Source organism: Rhipicephalus microplus, unplaced genomic scaffold, assembly GCF_043290135.1.
Source record: "Rhipicephalus microplus isolate Deutch F79 unplaced genomic scaffold, USDA_Rmic scaffold_15, whole genome shotgun sequence".
Lineage (NCBI taxonomy): Eukaryota > Metazoa > Arthropoda > Arachnida > Ixodida > Ixodidae > Rhipicephalus > Rhipicephalus microplus.
This window is the reverse complement of record NW_027464588.1, coordinates 32,021,424-32,039,619: the sequence shown is the minus strand read 5'-3', so window position 1 is coordinate 32,039,619 and position 18,196 is coordinate 32,021,424. Positions and strand designations below refer to the sequence as shown.

Below are 18,196 nucleotides of genomic sequence, written 5' to 3'. Positions count from 1 at the left end.
GGAAAACGCAAGAATGAAGAAAAATCCACAAAGAAGACTCCGGGGCGCGGAATCGAACGTGGGACCTCAGCGTCGTGAACGCTAAGCTTCAACCACTGAGCCACCGACGGGTACGTCCTTCTGCGTTCCAACAGTAGGCTAATAATATCTACCACTTACAGCTATTGGCGGGCATCTCGAGGTAAGGGGGGGAAGGAGGGAGCTATGTGTTCTCAGCATTATCAGCAAGATGACGCAATGCGCACGCGGTGGCTCTTATCTCTCACGCGTACTTTGGCTTGCGGAAAGAAGAGGAGTGAGTGCTCTTTTGCATGCCCTTATCTCCTTGTGGAGAAAATTATACGTCGGGCCTAGCGTTGGGATTGCACTGGAGCGGTTTTCTTGTAGTTTCGGGGCGCAAACAGATCAGTGAAATCGTTGCACCGCTTCAGTTTACGAAAAGGGTGCGCTCTTCCGACACAACGAAGTAACAACTGAGGCGCTTATTCGCGTTCGCCTGTACCTGTGAGTACGTTTCGCGCGTCATTTGTGTGCAAAAAAAAACGCAGGGCATGTTTTAATCTGCGTGCCATTCTGCGCGTGACTTTCCTATTTGTTGCTATCGCGTTAATGACTTCGCCTTTGTTGCAAAGCTGTGACTTTTTTTATTTTGAAGATCGTCGCAATCGTTGCGGAAGCATAAAATTTTATCAGGAAACGGTAGGTTGCTGAAATTGTTTGAATTCCCTTTTTTTCCTGTTTTTTTTCCAGTGGAAGCGTTGGGGCACTGCTAAAGGCTCACAAGAAACATTAACGGAAAAAGCCATATCTCTAGAACTGGGCACATTATCAACTGCAGTTGCATTTAACACGAAAATTTTAATGCGAGGATCTACCAAGACTTTAGGGACTCATTTCCGTCAAGAATATCACTTTGAAAAAGTTCAAGCTGATAAATGATAAGGAAATCTACGAAAAAGTTCAGCTGCCAGCTGCCAAGAATCGAACCTACAATTTCTTCTCAGTGACAATGGGCGTCCTGTATTTTACCGTCAAAATTTGGAGGCACCTGCGCTAGACTTCACAAAAGCACCTTACATACGTAATGCATTTTCCCTCACACGTCAATCTATGCTAGCGGGGCTAGGTGTGGCTAAGCGAGGCTAGGTGGTGACGCCGTCTGTCCCATTGGGATGTCTCATGTCTGTCACCATTACTGGTAATTGGTAGTCTGACAGACCTGCAGCGTCGTTTGAGAGAGATATGAGGTTCGTAACGTAAATTGCTAACAGCAGTCCTATCAAGAATAAAGCCAAGCTTCTTGGCTGGAGAAACCTTAACATATTAAAATAAAACTTCAATGGTTGCTTAACTGTTATTGCAACAATAAAATTTTCTAAGCTATCATAACTGCTAACGAGCAGTACAGTTAGCGATATTCGAAAGAGTAGTCATTGCAAATGATACGGCACAAGAAAAATAATGGTATTACCAAAACAGCTAAAACAGACTCTTTATTTGAAAGACTGTACTGCATGCCGTAAACGATCTGCAGGAGAATGTTCGCAGCATTTATGAACAACAATGAGAAGATGGTTGAAGGTTTCGCCCAATAATGTAATGCTCCAGTAATAATTGCCGACAAACACAAGAAAACAGGGCCGATTGTAAAACCGAAGTTAAAACAATAAGCATGGATGAGGTTATAAAGTCCCTATTGGGCGTGTCCACAGTAAACTGCAGGCTGTAGAAGACAGAGTAGCAACCTATTTGCTTAAAAATTCATACGTACGAAGTTTATGTCCGCATAAATATCATGTCTTGCAATTTCAATAAATTACAGATGTGAAGTAGCGTCATTGCCTTACTTGTACGTGATAACCAAAGACGGGTAATTTTTCCAGTGTTTTGGAAAGCAATAATTTAGACAAATAGTTATAGCGTATCTGTCTCGTACTATGCTGGAAAACGTTCGTTGTGCTCTTCTTCATTCATTTTTTTCAGTGCAACAAATACAGACTGGGAAAAACCTGCTCGCCAGGCTGCATCTGTGGTGTGCTAAACTTAGTTGATCCCCACATATATTTGTGCTTCGAGGCAGGCAAACCACTCCCACTGGGATTCACGTTCAGCGAGTGATGACACTTCGTGTACATGTGCTCGCTTAGCTACAATTTCTGCGTCATTTCTTCGCACAGCAATGGACTGAAATGACCTTCCCCGTGATATCGAAGCCATAAATTCATAAACTGTTGAAGAACTTTCAGAAATAACATAGCTGCTATTGATCATTATGACGGCCTCTTTCTGTCATCTCGATTGTTAACCGATCTCTTATGCTGGGCACCCCAACAGGGGTATTTAGTGTAATAAAATTAAGTGAAGGAAGTGAAATGTGCTAACAGTCCTTGATAAACTACTGGTCCTAAAAAGTGATGTTTAATAGCCTGAAATGAAATGTTTTGTTGCTAAGGGTAACGTTCCGTATGAGCGAGAGCTTCAAAAGGTTGTGATTGTCTTCTCTTACGCTAGAATTGAGGTTTGAAATGAGTTCATTATGAACATGGAGGACAGGCAATGTATAACATATACAACAATATACGTTTCAGTAGCTAGTGTATACCATACGATGCCTGTTCATCATGTTTGCCATGCACGCATTTTATGTCATACCTTTCACACTCATGTTGTAAATAAAGCAATCGTGTGAGCCCCGATGCTGTGACATGTTCGTATGTTCATATGTTGGTTTTGGCACGTAAGACCCCAATAATAATAATAATAATAATAATAATAATAATAATAATAATAATAATAATAATAATAATAATAATAATAATAATAATAATAATAATAATAATAATAATAATAATAATAATAATAATAATAATAATAATAATAATAATAATAATAATAATAATAATAATAATAATATTTTACCATTAATATTATAATAACATATTTTATGATAATTCAATATTTTTCATGTTACAACCTGTCGATAATATTCATCACATAGTCGTGTCACTCAGACGGATTTTAGTCTGTTTATTTGAACAGCCGTGGGTACTCAAGACCCTGCTATGGATATCATGCTTACATGAAAGGCACTTTGTTATTTTTATTTTACAAGTAATTTACGATCGTCATAGAGTAGGATAGGGTTGTAATAATGTTGGCTTACATCATGCAGCAAAAGTCACTATGAGCGCTCCTAGACATTGCCAAGTGCCATGCCGTAAGACATGCATGTGATGATTTTAATTCATCTCCTGTTGTTTATGTTCGGAGTAAGCTCATGTCGCATGATTACTATTTTTATACGTATCACGAAGTGACTCCCAGTGTGGTATCACAAGTGGACCCCGATAGCACCATGAGTAAGAAATGTGGGTCATGCCATACATGGCAAGAATTTCACAATTTTTGCGTTACCCCTGGTCATATTAATCCTAAATATGTCTCACCGCACTTGTTCTGGCATAAGTCAAGCTTGCGAAACGGCCAATAATACTTCGTAAGCGCGTCATTCAAATATGCCACGAACAAAATGAATATCATCACAATAATCTTAACACCTGTAAGTTTTGTAGCTCTAAAGAAATGTCGTGCTGTATGAATTTTTTCACGTATCAAGCAAGGCAAGCCGCAAGGAACACACCATGAAATTGATCTGTAGACACTTTTCTATATGTCGTGCATCCTAAAAATGTCGTGTTGAAAGAGCAGTAATGTTCGCCACATAGTTATATCGCGCCATCTAAACTGTGGTGTATAGCAAGCCAGCCAAAGGTCTGCTAGCGGATCACGAGCGTTGCTTACAAATCTAGTAGTACACAATATGCATATCACACTTTTCCTATTACTACCTGTAATAAATGTGGTTCATATAATCGTCTCATGCCATATAAATGTTCGTGAATGCGAGCTAGCGAAATGGTCAATAATACATTGTAGCGTGACATGTAAATCACGCTGCACGTCAAATCTCTACATTTATACTTATGTCACCAACTCCTATGTTTGTGCCACATACAAAGATGCCATGACTCACCAATTTGGGTTTTTTTCAAGCTATCAAAATGACCACAAGGGCACGATGACCATGGTGTGTAAAACACGCCACGTATGGAATGCATATGATCATTTGATGTTACAATCTCCATGTTACAATCCCCCAGGCACGTGATACCATATCAAATTTAGCATATATATGAAGCCACGAAATTGGCCGCAAGCAAATCAGTAGCATAACAAGGAAGTAATGCTGAACATTACCTTCATGTCCTAATATCATGCAATGACCTGCTGTATATGTTAATCATCCACTCAGCTCACATCATGCCAATTTCGGTACTCCTCTATAAGTTGAAGCACATGAGAGCACAATGCCGACGGATGCTAGAGAAACTACTATTTTTAAGGCCTTCTGGTTTGTTTCGTCATCTTTCTAATCTCTCTATTAGCTAAATACTGTCAATTGTGCTCGATCTCACACAGACGTATGACAGCGTTGCGACCCGGTTACAAGCGAAGACGCTTTTTTTCAAAGTGTTTAAAGTTTCAGAGATGGGAGTTCTCAGGGTTTTCATTTCATCAAACACAATTCATTGTGTTTACTACGAGTACCTCAGTTCCATCATACTCTCTGCTTGAGCAAATAGTCATAATTGTGATATCAAAACAAACTTACCGTAGTCATTGTTATTACATGTAACATTTTGTCTTTGCAGCAATGCAGGATCAGAAAACGGCTTCCTTGCTCGAGTGCTCGTACAGTAGTCCGTAATCTTGTTTAAGTTAGTAGACAAAGCATGTCAACTGAAACTTTTGCTGCTGTATGTCTAAACAGCTTATTTGGTTTTACAACAAAAGAATATCTCATGCCACCACGACAAAACCAACAAAGGTACAACTTAACTAAATGGTATAAACGCATACAACCGCATCGCTATCTTCTTGCGGTTCATAAAAAAACATAAATTCGCAGGTAAGTTGTGTGGCGCTTAGAGATAGTATCTTTGTTTTCCCAGTACTAATTTTTGTTGTCTGCCTCAGTATTCTGCCGCCGATTGTGTAACCATCTCTCGTTTATTACTATCATGGCATGAGCCGTTTTTTTTTGTTGTCCCTTAAACTTGAGGCTTCATGTAGGCTTGTGAACAAACGTACATTTCAGTGAATATCTCCCCAGTGAACCAAAACATGGTCCATCATTTCCTCGTCGTACCCACAGCATGTGCATTGTTGTTCTTGTTTACTGAACCTCGCTTTGTAGCTAAACGTTCCAAGACAACCCGTACTTACTGCCATCAAAAAATACCTCTTCCTTAAATTATCATAGAATACCGCCCCCCTCATTTACTTTTTGCTCTTTGGGTAATTACTCAGAGCCTGTTGTTTCTTTTTGGCTTCACTGCCACCCAGGAAATCTTTCATTTCATCCCACATTTCGCTTAAAGGGCGTTCTTACCATATCGTCTACCCTGGCACCGTATCTCCTATATTCCTTATACCAATATCCTATTTGTTTCTTGGCGTATACCTTAATGCCGTGTGCACCGACATGCACCAATCATGAATGATGATGACCGAAGCATGCTTCCTCGGGCATCTTCTTAAAGCATGAATTCCCGAGCACCTCCTCGTTGCTGCTTGGGAGTGCCGTTCATGAAATCGGTGTTCTGCAAGGGTCGATAGAAGCTAAAATGATTCATGACGTCACGAATTACGGCAATTCCAAGGTCCAGACTGTCGTATTCAACCCTAGTCGACACTTTGTACGGCGACGACGGCAATGCAGGTGACAAGGAATTACTGAATGTGTGCGTCTAGCAGACGAATTGTTCGCGGATCAGCCTGAAATCACTCGTTTTTGGGGAGAAGTGTTCAGCTCGAATGAGCCATTAGCCCCGAGAATGAACACTGGCGTCGCTGCAGCAGCGGCGAAGTGAGGTACAGAGAGTGATATGCACGATACCGGAAGTATCGGTGCGTGATAGCAACCTGCAAAGAGCGGTTGTCAACGCAAACCAAGAGATATGGCGGATGAGTCGAGAGAAAGGCTTTGAGGTGGTGGAAATAAACAGAGAGGTGCATAGGTGAGGTGGTTTTCAACGAGACAGAATTCACGTCGATGGGCGGCTAGGTCATGAGGTGGGCTGGCGGCTTGCAGGACGCGCACTAGCTTTTTTGGGGGGCAAGCGGGCCCTTTGAGGTGCAGGATAGCTAGTAACGAGGAAAACAACCAGGGAGACTCTTAAACAGGTGGTATGGACAGATACGATTCCAAAGTGGCACCAGTATCTAAGATAGGTAGAGTCCGGGGCAGAAATAGACGTAGCCACGAGTGCCGAGCCAATTCAGACATAGGGTATATTAACATGCAGGGTGGTAGGAACAGACTGAAGTGGGAAGAGATAGAAGAACAGCTAAGGGAAGAGAGGCCGATGGTATAGGGGTTTCTAGAAACACATCTCAGGGACATGGAACAACCTCCGAACAATCCGGACTACGCGTGGGAATATTGTATTAGAACAGAAGGCAGCAGAAAGGGGGGTGGTATTGGGGCATTCATTCATAAAAGTACAGACTGGCAAAGGGTCCAACAGGAGTGCAAGGAACATTTATGGCTAAAAGGGAAAGTGGCAGGTCAAATGACACTCCTTGGTTTCGTGTACTTGTGGATGGGAGCAAAAGCCAGAGAGGAAAACCAGGCAATGGTAGAGTGTATATCAAAGGACATTCAGGAATTAGGAAGAGAGTGCGAGATAATTATACTAGGAGACATGAATGTGCACTTAGAAGGTATAGATGGGTATACCGACCGAACAGGCAAAAGAGAAGTGTGAAGGGCAAACAACATGGGAGGTAAGAAGGCTGCAGTCGACGATAGCTTATGCACTGATGTCACTTAGGATGTATGATAAGCTCAGGGGAATGCACATAGATGAAGGTGGCTCCTGTAGTCTGGGTAGTGATCACAAACGTATCAAGGTAAGTTTTGCAAAAGCAGTGAAAGTGGGAAGGAGACAAGATGAGCAACTACAGAAAATTTTTTATCCAGAAAGGCAAATTGCAATAGCCACTAAACAAATTGAGAAAGTAATTACGGAGTATAATAAAACAGTGTGGACATACGCGAATCTGATTAGACTGTTTGAGCTCGCGCTTGCTAAGGCGCGTGACATGTCACCCCAGAAAAGAAGACACAAACCCAAAAGTTGGTGGGATGAGCAAGTTAAGAGAGCCATAACAAAACGTCAGGAAGCCTTTAGGGAACACAGACGTGCTAAGCAGCGGGGTGAACCGACAGATGATGTTGAAAGAAAATGGGAAACCTTTCGAAGCTGTAGAAGGATGCATCTCTTCTGATCAATGAAAAGATTAGTAGAAAGGGAGCTCAGTGGCTGGCAGAAGTACATAAGAAAGATAGAAAGGCAGCTGCGAAATATTGGAACCATCCAAACTCCCCAAGAAATGAGACGAGCCCAGAGAAGAGGTTTATAACTACTGCCCAAGGTGCTAGGCTAGAAGGGGACGAAGCTATTGAATATATAAGAACAAGGGTGGCAAAAATTTCAACAGTGAAGTTCCCTATGCACCACAATAGAGTAGGATGAATCAAGTGGCGCAATGGCTTCATTTTCACAACGAGCGTGGGTAAGGGCTCACAAAGGGGTCCTAGTAGTACATCAACAGGCCCAGATGGCATTCCAATTATGCTGATAAAGACATTAGGTCCGAAGTGTAAGCAGGCTTTGAGAGAGGCCGTGAGAAAACTAATAATCGATGGTAAAGTTCCCGTCAGATGGAAACTTAGTAGGATGAGCATTATCTATAAAGGAAAGGGGGACAAAGCTGACATCCTACCATCCTATACCAGTGAAACAACTACCGTCTTATACCAGTGACATCAGCGGTCTACAGGCTGGCGATGCAGTTTATAAAGAAAAGACTGCAGGCATGGATACAGGTTGAGGGGGTGCTGGGGGAACTGCAGAATGGGTTTCAGAAACACAGGAGGCTGGAAGACAATCTGTTCTCACTGACGCAGTGCATCAAAATACCCAAAAAGGTACACTGGCCCCTGTGGCTAGCATTTTTGGATATCAAGGGAGCGTACGATAGCGTAGTTCAGGAGGAATCGTGGGGAATACTGCACACACTATGCGTGGAACATGTAGTCACTAATCTTTTAAAGGTTATCTATAAAGTTAACAAGGTGGTTATAAAGTGGTAAAAACAGGAATCCAAGCCTGCATAGGTCAAACGGAGGCTTAGGCAGGGGTGTCCCCTGTCACCCTTATTATTCATGATGTACCTAGAAGGAATAGAGGCCAAATTAGAGGGAAGTGGACTGGGCTTCAACCTTTCTTTTGTGAAACAAGAGAAACACATTGAACAGGTACTACCTGCACTGATGTACGCAGGTGATATAGTGCTAATGGCCGACAACAAGGAAGATTTGCAGAGATTGGTGGACATCTGCCGTAATGAGGGAGATAGGTTAGATTTCAGATTCAGTAAGAAAAATCAGCAGTCACAATTGTTAATGACAATGAAGATAGTGAGCTTAGAATACAGGAGGTAACACTAGAGATAACAGATAAATGAAAACATCTGGGCGTGTCGATAAGCAATAGGGCCATGTACCTAAGGGAACACGAAATATACGTGACGACTAAAGGTAACAGGAATGCAGTGGTAATGAAAAACAGGGCACTGTAGAATTACAATAGGTATTATGTTGTAGGAGGAATATGGAAAGGGGTTATGGTTCCTTGTCTTACGTTCGGCAATGCGGTCTTGTGCATGAGATCAGAAGTTCAAGCAAGATTAGAAATTAAGCAATGTGGAATAGGTAGGCTTGCCATAGGAGCTCACGGGAATACACCAAATCAGGGAGTACAAGGTGATATGGCATGGAAATTATTTGAGGACAAGGAAGCTAGCAGTAAGTTAAAATTTGAGAAGCGATTGAGAGAAATGGGGGAGAAGCGTTGGGCTAGGAAGGTATTCAGCTACTTGTACATAGAGAATGTCGATACAAAATGGAGGAAGCGAACCAGAAAATTGACTGGTAAATACTTGGAAAACAGCACGGGGCCAAACCAAAAAGAAATATCGGTTAAGAAAAGGTGAAGGAAGCTGAGACCGATATGTGGAGAATCGGCATGATTAAGAAGTCCACACTAGAGATATATCAAACATTTAAGCAGAAAATAGCCAAGGAAAGGATCTATGATGATACTCGGGGTAGTTCTCTACTTTTTGAGGCCAGGACAGGAGTATTGCGAACAAAGACATATCGGGCCAAATACGAAGGGGTAGACACGGTATGCAGTGCGTGTGGAGACGAAGAAAAAACTGCCGAACACTCTGTAAAGGGATTCACCCTGTAGTTCAGGTTGATGGCGCAGAGTTTTTCAAAGCAGTTGGGTTTAGGAACAGGGAGGGCAAAATAGACTTTAAGCGGGTAGAATTAACTAGAACGAGGTTATATGATTGGTCGCTAAAGTCAAGGCACGAGTGAAAATTAAACGCTTCACTGCAAAGTACCAATCATCAACCTCACTTTTTGAAAGAAAAAAAAATCTAGTTTTGGGTTCATTAAGTATTATGGCTTGGTGGCGCTAGCCACCGCCTGATATGAAGAGTACAGCCATATCCATCCATCCATCCATCCATCCATCCATCCATCCATCCATCCATCCATCCATCCATCCATCCATCCATCCATCCATCCATCCATCCATCTACCTATCCATCATCATCATCATCATCATCATCATCATTCATCCATCCATCCATCCATCCAGTGACGTCACGGCAAAAACTCGCCTGCTCCATCCCTGACGCATGCCAACGGTCGCTTCCTTCTAAGTCCTCCGTGCGCCTTCTCTTCCACGACAAGGTGTTGATTTCTTCTCCATTTCGTGGTTTAGATCTCGCAAGGTAAAAAGTGAAGGTATTTATTACCATAAAAAGTTAACTAAGCAGCAGAAAGTATGGGTAATATAGCTTAGGATGGAGAACTCCTCTCCGAAAAGATGATACACTTTGAAAATGGGGATGCAGGACAGCGAGACATTAGCTGTTTTCACCGTGCACGTAATCAATGAAATCAGTGGTAAGAAAATATTTGTGCTATATGGATCTATATTCACTACAACTTGACATAGACCAAGCAAATAAACATGCGTGTCAAGAGAGAGAAACGAGAAATAAGGAAGGCAGGGAGGTTCAAAGTAATACAAATGAAATTAGGCCGTTTTTAATTCACTTACTGCATTACAAACTACCATGGAAGTCATGTGTGCTTTTTTAAATAATGTAGGTCATTTTAAAGAAGTTGTTTCTGATTCAGAAGACTGTATGATTGTGACACTCATACACAACCACTTATAACATTCAGATAATAAAGTAATATGCTGCAACCCACACAATGGTTTCTGGTAGTAGGAGATATAGTTATACTCGGGTCTGATTGACACACTTATTGTCAACAGTCGTTCGTGATTATGTAGTCACATATCTTGATATGCACAAAGAGCTGACTCAATCTACCGCCACGTCATTAACTATAATGTTCATTCACATGGGAACAGGTTTGGATAGCGCACTCAACTTCGCGCTCTACGTGATATTGAAAAGTACTTAACCTCAATCATCTCCGAGCAGGCGTTACGTATCTTGCGGAGAACGGACCCGCGTGCCCTGAAACACCACACTGTCATCTGGTTCTCCGCCCAGCTCGGTCAGGAGCCGGGTGCCCTATCCAACCTCAAGGAGATCGCCCATGATGCAGTGCGCGCACACACCGACCGCACCACCACAGTGCAACCCGATCTTGCTGAATTAGAGACCAATCGGGATGCACCTATCACGCACATTGACACAGCAAAGCACATTTACCTTGAACGCCACGATTTTCCACCCCCAAATCCAAAACTTAACAGACCGCTGGCATTAACCCTGCGCCTGTTACAGACATACACGTACCCAAACTTTGCCACGCTTCACATTTAGTATCCTTATGCATACCCGCGTGACGCATGCTCATCATGTGGACACATGGGGACACTCGCACACATGCTCCGGGAGTGTAGAATAACTCCTACCGACTAGGCACGTCCAGCAGAACTGAAATAAAGTTTTTTTTCATTCCATTCCATTACCTCAATGAAGCAACATTTGGTCTTGTACGGCATGCCCATATAAAGATTGATGATGCTCAGGGGTAATCTGCTGTGGGGAAAAACTATCTAAACTGGTACTTGCGAGCGTGACAGCACAGTTTTATACAATGTCGCAGGAAGACGCTATCTGACAGCAGTAGCAGTTTCTGCAGGTAACCAAAAGTGGTTTTGTAGTGAAATTTTTCACCAAAAATACTAACAAAAACGAACAGCAAAATGACGTGATCAATAAGCAACTACACGCCAAAAAATTGCCGAATTAGCTGCAGCGGTATTCTTGGGCGAGCGCAGCCGAAATATTTTGCGATGGTTGATAATAAGCACGCGCACGGGACTTCGCACACAGGTGAAAGCGCTGCCAGTCGTAACAAGAATGCATCCGGTACAAATACCACAATAAAAATGCAGCGAAACGTTCGCATCCTTTTTCTCCCGTGAACAACGCGACCTGAGATACAAATACGCTGTCGTATTCGTTACTTACGTGATTGCAAGATACGCTGTAGAGTAATTGTGGCCACCTAGCATTGCTAACTTTTGGTTGGTTGGTTGTTTGGACCCAAGAATAATGGCTCAACCCACCACGGGGCATCGACCATGAGTCGCGCGGCAGTGAAATTTTGGGAAAGAAATAGCGGGGGGGGGGGAGGGAGGAGAATGCCTCAAAAGTTTTTAGATAAACGAAAAGCTCAGTTGTGCTGACAGATTATTGTGAATTATTGTAGAAAAAATATAACAAGTAAATGAAAATAATTAAAATATTACAAATTACAGTAAATTATACGAAATAGAGCGATGACGAAAAAAGGTAGTGAGTAAGTACTTGTTAGATTCGCATGGAAACCGTCTTAATCCTTTTATATAGTTATATATCGCTTAATATATATTCCTGTTGCCATTAACTAGTGCTAATGCCCGTAGGGAAAGTAGTCCTGTTTCAGACAGTTCAATCCAATGTTTCGAAAAGCTGGCGTTAAAAACTCTTGGCTTAAATTTCGATACCAAGTTCATTCCTTGAAAAATTGCTCTGCAGTTTCTGTTTGTGTACAATAGTGACAATGAGGGGAAGGAAAAAACAGCTCTGTATAAACAAAGGTTTAAAGGTAAAATCTTGCAGCGCGATTCAGTAATCATTACTTCAGATTCTCTTGTTGCACACCATGAGCTGTACCACTGATCTTAAGGTGCTGAAAATCTGCGCCATTTAGAACAGTAAAGTTGGCGCATTCCTACCGAATACAGCCAATTCAAAATCGTGCAATTGTATATAGGCAGGAAGGTCTTAGAATACTAAGGACGGGGCCCTGAATTGATTCTCCCGCCAGTGTGTCCGCTGCTTCATTGCTTCATGTAGTGTTAGTCCAGGGTGACCTCGTACCCGAACTAAACGAACAACTTGAACGTGATTGCGTATGTATGTATGAAATTCTAAAAAACAAGGCGATGTCTCCGGTACTGTCAGAGCAGTGCAAATGGTCAAAGAATCGGTCAGTATAACAACGGAAGATATATATGTTGGGAGCTTTCGTATATATTTCCAGAATAACTGCCTTGAGTTTTAGGGGCGAAGCTTAAAGCGGCACTCGTTCGTCTCTCGTAGTCGTAGTCGTAGTCATAGTGCGTAACCAGTCTTACCTTTTGACCTGGAAGGTGGTGTCGGTGGGACATTCTCCTGTGCGTTGTTGAAAAATAAAAAAACTCTCAGCATGCACGTTAACTAAAAGCCGAATTCTCCTGTCTCTCATTACCAAGTAGACGCCATTGGCATGTGCAGTGAGCACTATCTGGCAAGAAAGGGTTGCTACGTTATACTCGCTAGGCATAATCTTCTTGGTTTTAGAAAGGTTTAGCGAGCGTTGGGCCACAGTGCCATGAATACAGTGAACTAGTATATACCATGAAGTCGAGGTGGTTAACAGTGGGAAGTAGACACGAAGCGCAAGCCATAAGAAAGTGTGCGTGTGCCACCTCTCGTTTAGTCTTTGGAATGACCGCTGGATGGCGGTGCTTCTATATCGGGAATATACGATGAAAAGAGGCGAGATGGTAGTACTTGGAGTGTTGACTAGATGGACGAACGGACACACAGACAGACGCATGGATGGACGCATGGATGGCTGCACGGACGGATGAAAGCATGGACGGACACAGGAGCGGATGCATGGATGAACGCAGGGACGGAGCACATATGGACATGTGGACGCAAGAACGGATGCACGCACGGTCGAGCGAATGAACGCACAGATGGTCACACAGACGGACGCATGGATGGACGGAAGCAAGAATGATTGGACGGATGGATGCTTCGCCCCACTCTCCGTCATTCGCACCGTGGATATGCAGCCATTTTTTCCCTTGAATATCGGTGTAAAGTCCGGCAGTCGCAGTGTCCAGAATCACTTCCATGAATTCTTTCTAGAATATTGGTGTAAAATCGGGTTGTCGCAGTGAACTAGACCCATCTAACGCTGTTAATTTAATTCCCACCTCTGCTTTCTCCACATTAACGGACGCATCTGTGGCTATAACTGAACGTATCTTTAGGCTATTGAGGCAGTCTTCAAGGAACCCATACAAATATTTGATTGTTTAAAGTTTAGCATTTATTGCAAATATATTGTCAGACTCTATTCAAACTGTATTCAACCTCACATCGAGGATTTTTAGCCCTAATGGCTCTAAGAGCTTTTGCACATAAACTATTTCAAGTCGATGTAGTCGAGACCATTCACAATCAAGAAGTATGGATGGCTTGCTTATAAATACATATTCGAAGCGTCTCTGTGAGGAGGAATAGATGTTTAGAATTGTTCGAACAGTCAATATGCGAAACCTGGTTTGTAGAGAAGGCAGATATGCTTCATAATAATGAAAAACATTATTATCTACAAACATAAAGAGGCCTAAACATAAACACAATCCCTCACGCTCCATAGAATGAAGAGCCACGTAATTTATGAGTGGGTTCCCCACAGAACAAGATACATCTACACTTTAATATTGGGTGGACATACATGCAATATATCATCAGCAAAGCTCCTCTACGCATTCCAAATCGGCCATTGTTGATGCACTTTGCGGTTGTATCTAAGCCCTTGTCTTTAACCTTCTCTTCATCTTTTGTGGGGTTTAACGTCCCGAAACCACCATACAGATATGCGAGACGCCGTAGAAGAAAGGCTCCAGAAATTTCGACCACCTAGGGTTCTTTAGTGAGCACCCAAATCTGAGCCCACGGGCCTACACCATTTTTGCCTACGTCGAAAACGCAGCCGCTGCAGCCAGGATTCGATTCCGTGACCTGCCGGTCAGCAACCGAGTAGCATAGCCACTACCAACACGGTGGGGCTATCTAAGTGCTTTAATGGTCTTGCTTTTCACGCCCGTCCAAATGCAGTTGTGGCTGCCGTGGCCGAGAATTGAACCATCCATCCTCGATTTAAGCAGCGCGATACCACACGCAAAGCGCGGCCACCATGGGACATTCTACTGGGGAAAAATGTTTAGTTTTTCTTTGTTTTACCAGGAACATTGTTGATGCTGATTTCGTCACTTATTCAACGAGCGGGACGCACAAAGGTGCCCCACCTGCCCGAAGGGAATCGTGAGAAAATGCGAATGCATTGCAGTGCGTCTATAATGATGCTTTGAGGGTGATGAAAAAATGGCAGATCCCACGTATAGTAGGAATCGATAATAAGCGAAGCAGGAATGGGAAAGGTTGATATGTCACTTTAATATCAGCACAACGTTACGAGGTGAAGGTAAAAATTGCCGTATATGGCTTCCGTGTCATGATTATCATGTTTGAATGTGTCGATTACCTTCGTCATTTGTTCACATTGCGTGATACCAAATTTAGTATATGTGGAGCTAGCGAAACGACCGCAAGCTTGCTATGAGCGTAATATGTTGTCTTGTTCTCACATGACGTGCGTGTCAAGATCATCATGTTTGCACTAGTCATATATTTTGTCATCCATTGACGTGAGTAGCACAAAATTTGGTATATGTGGAGTAGCAAAATGACCGCGAGCGCATCATAACAGGCCCATTATACTCAAATGTAGCGTTGACGCGCGCGTACTCTGGGAACAGCAAAGCTACGTTAGCAAAACCCGAGCACTCTAAAGACGAGAGCATGCTTACCTCGCACCCAGGCGCCTTTGGCGGTATGCTCTTGCTCCCACAGATGCCATGATTTGTTTGCATCTGCCAAGGCGTGCCTCGCTAGGATGGCATGCTGTGGCTCTGGGAGTTTAAAATGCGAAAAAGCGCTTGTTCACGCTGCTCCCGCTTATAAAATATAATCTGGGTACCAATGCGCTGTCTTCTGATGCCACAAAAAACAGCGCAAGAGGAAGAGATGGCTGAGCACTGCCTGTGAAGTTCACAGCGCATCGCGGGAATTGTGCAGGTGTGGTGTTTTGCGATTACCCAGATTTCCTTCCACAGCGAAAATGCTCAGCTTGACCGCGCTATGAGATATAAATGCAATCAGCAAGAAAAATTCCAGCCCAGAGAAGTGTATGAGTAAGTATATTTATTGCGGTTATTCAAGCGCGAGTCTAGATGTTCCACTTTACAGCAGCGATTTGCGTGCAGTACGCCTGTAGTATGTGGCACAAAACTAATTCCGTACTTTTCGTAGGCCTCATGTCAATAATAGTATATAAATATTACGACTCACGCGTGAACGCATGTGCCTCGCATGTTTAGTACAGCTGTAACGGCCTACTATCGCGATGAAAAGAGATGTGAGCAGCACGGGAAACATGACCTTCGACTCCGCCGAACTGCGTAATGCCTTGACTGTCACTAGGCGAATCTACGTGCGCTTTCAGCCGGCGTCCCCGTAGCATTTTAAAATCTTGTTCTGGTTGGCACTTTTGCACCCCGTGCGTGTTCCGAGTGCTCGGCAGGACTGGCAATCGATTCACATGCGGTGCATAGGCTCAAGTAGTAACCTGATTCTAGAGCCACGTTTACGCCGACTTACAGCACCAATTCTGCCTTGTCACAGCTAAGGCACGCTGCAGTAACGCTGTTCGCGTTTTTTTCAGTCGGATAGTACGTACCTAAAGAAGTTGCTTCCGTAGTCTGCAATGCGCGTGCTGCAGACATTCCGGACTGCCGAGAAAGGTCTCCTCGACGTTTTTAATGAAGTTAGCATAAAATTCCAGCTCATTACCTGTGCGAAACATAATTACAGCCGCACTCGAATTGTGATGTTTCGCGTTTGATTTGCAGAGCGTCTGCTCACGTGGCAGTTGAGAGTGTTACTTTGCCTGTTAAGTTTGGCCTGGAAAATCTTCTGGGTGACGCCAATGTGCGTAAGCCGATCTACTAGGGAGGCTCTCAATCCCTTCGGTGCCCAGTCTGCCAGACGCTGTCGAAGATTTGAGTAATTACCCAGACAATGCGGCAAGCAAAAGCGAATTCCCGTCTTTCAAATGCGGACCCTTTTGTCGTCCCTTCAAGCAGCAGCGGTGCCTGATGACCTCGGTGATTTATCTGGCGACGAGGAAGCTGTTGTGACCGGAGCCAGAGCTGACAGGAGAGCGGCGCTCCTTTTAATCCCCAATCAAGTAGATGACCAGCCGGCTGTCTATGCCCGCCAGGCATTGTCCCTGCTAACCGGAGGATGAGACGTCTCGTCGCCGCAATGCCACGACGAGAGAGGACAACAAAGACAGCATCTTCCTGGAAGAGACCGCGGCGGCCACCGCAAATCACCCCGCCAATTAGGCGAGCTGTGCGGCAGACCCTTTGATGTACGCTGTCAGGATCGTGGGAACTCTCGACTAGCGGCACACACACGACGAGGAAGAGCCCTGCTGGCGCCACCTTGCAGTGCAGTGTTCCCGACTCAATACTGGACGTTCACGTGGACCGTGCATGCTCGTCCTCCTCACCTGTTGTGTGTGTGTGTGATTGGTGTTCCACTCGGAGAGAAGGAGCCCGACAGGGCTTAAAATGACGCCGCTGAGTGCTGGGCGTCGCTCTGAACCCTGTAACGGTTCAACCACCACGCTCGTGGGTTGTAAAACCTCTAACGTTTCTTTTCTGTAAGTATGTGTAAATAGTGCCATAAACCTGTGTTTGTTTTCGTATCCTCTTCGTGTCAGCGTTCAGTTTCTCCAGTAACCTTCCTTCCGAACCCATAACAACTGGTGGCAGTGGTGGGATGCCATCAGAAACTTCCTCATTCCGAACCTTAACAACTGGTTGGCAGCGGTGAGATGAACTTCGCGACATAATGCTGTGCTGTGGTGAGTGCTTGGTCTTTGCTTTGACTTTCCAGGCTTCAATTCTGTGAGTTTATTAGAAGCTGGATTGTGTGTGAATTAGGGAGATAACCTTTTGTGAGTTTTGAATTGTAGGGATCACCTAATTTTGTGTGATATGCAGGACCAAAGTACAACGGCATTCATGGCGTGGAAGGCCATGCTAAGAGAAGAACTTTTGGCTGTGAGTAAGCATCTAGGCATTGAAGTAGGGGAAGGAATGGGCAGGACAGCGATTGTGAGGCTGATCACGCAAAAAGCCAGTGAGGAGGAGATTAAAAACACGGTAGAAATTTTAGAAAAACAGGAAATAGAGGAACGTGAAAGAGAGGAACGGGAGCGAGAGGAACGGAAACGAGAGGAACGCGAAAGAGAGGCACAGAGAAGATATAGAAAAGAAAAAGAAGAAAAAGAAAGATTGGAATGGCATAAAGAGAGAGAGCAGTGGAAGGAAAGTCTAAAAGTAAAACAGGAAGAGACAAGAAGATCAATACAGTGCCTTAGAGCGTCTCATGTGAATTCGAGGATCCATGCATTCGGAGAGGGTGAGGATTTAGAGAGTTATATAACGTCTTACGAGAAAGTTTGCAGAGAACTAGAGCTCCACGAAGGCTATTGGTTTATCACCCTATTGAGTGTCCTTCCGTACAACTTGATGGGTAGGATACTCTACCTTTCCGAGGAACAGTTCAATAGGTACAATGCAGCTAAGGCAGCTTTACTGCGGTC

General features: G+C 43.7%; 1 long non-coding RNA gene across 1 annotated transcript in view; it reads left to right on the top strand.

Moving 5' to 3' along the window:
* The window catches only part of LOC119173399 (uncharacterized), a 68,236-nt gene extending 65,887 nt beyond the window's left edge, over positions 1-2,349 (top strand). The window contains exon 4 of the long non-coding RNA XR_012888717.1: positions 1,984-2,349. This is a non-coding gene — a long non-coding RNA (uncharacterized LOC119173399). The remainder of the gene's footprint in view (positions 1-1,983) is intronic.
* The last annotated feature ends 15,847 nt before the right edge of the window (positions 2,350-18,196 follow it).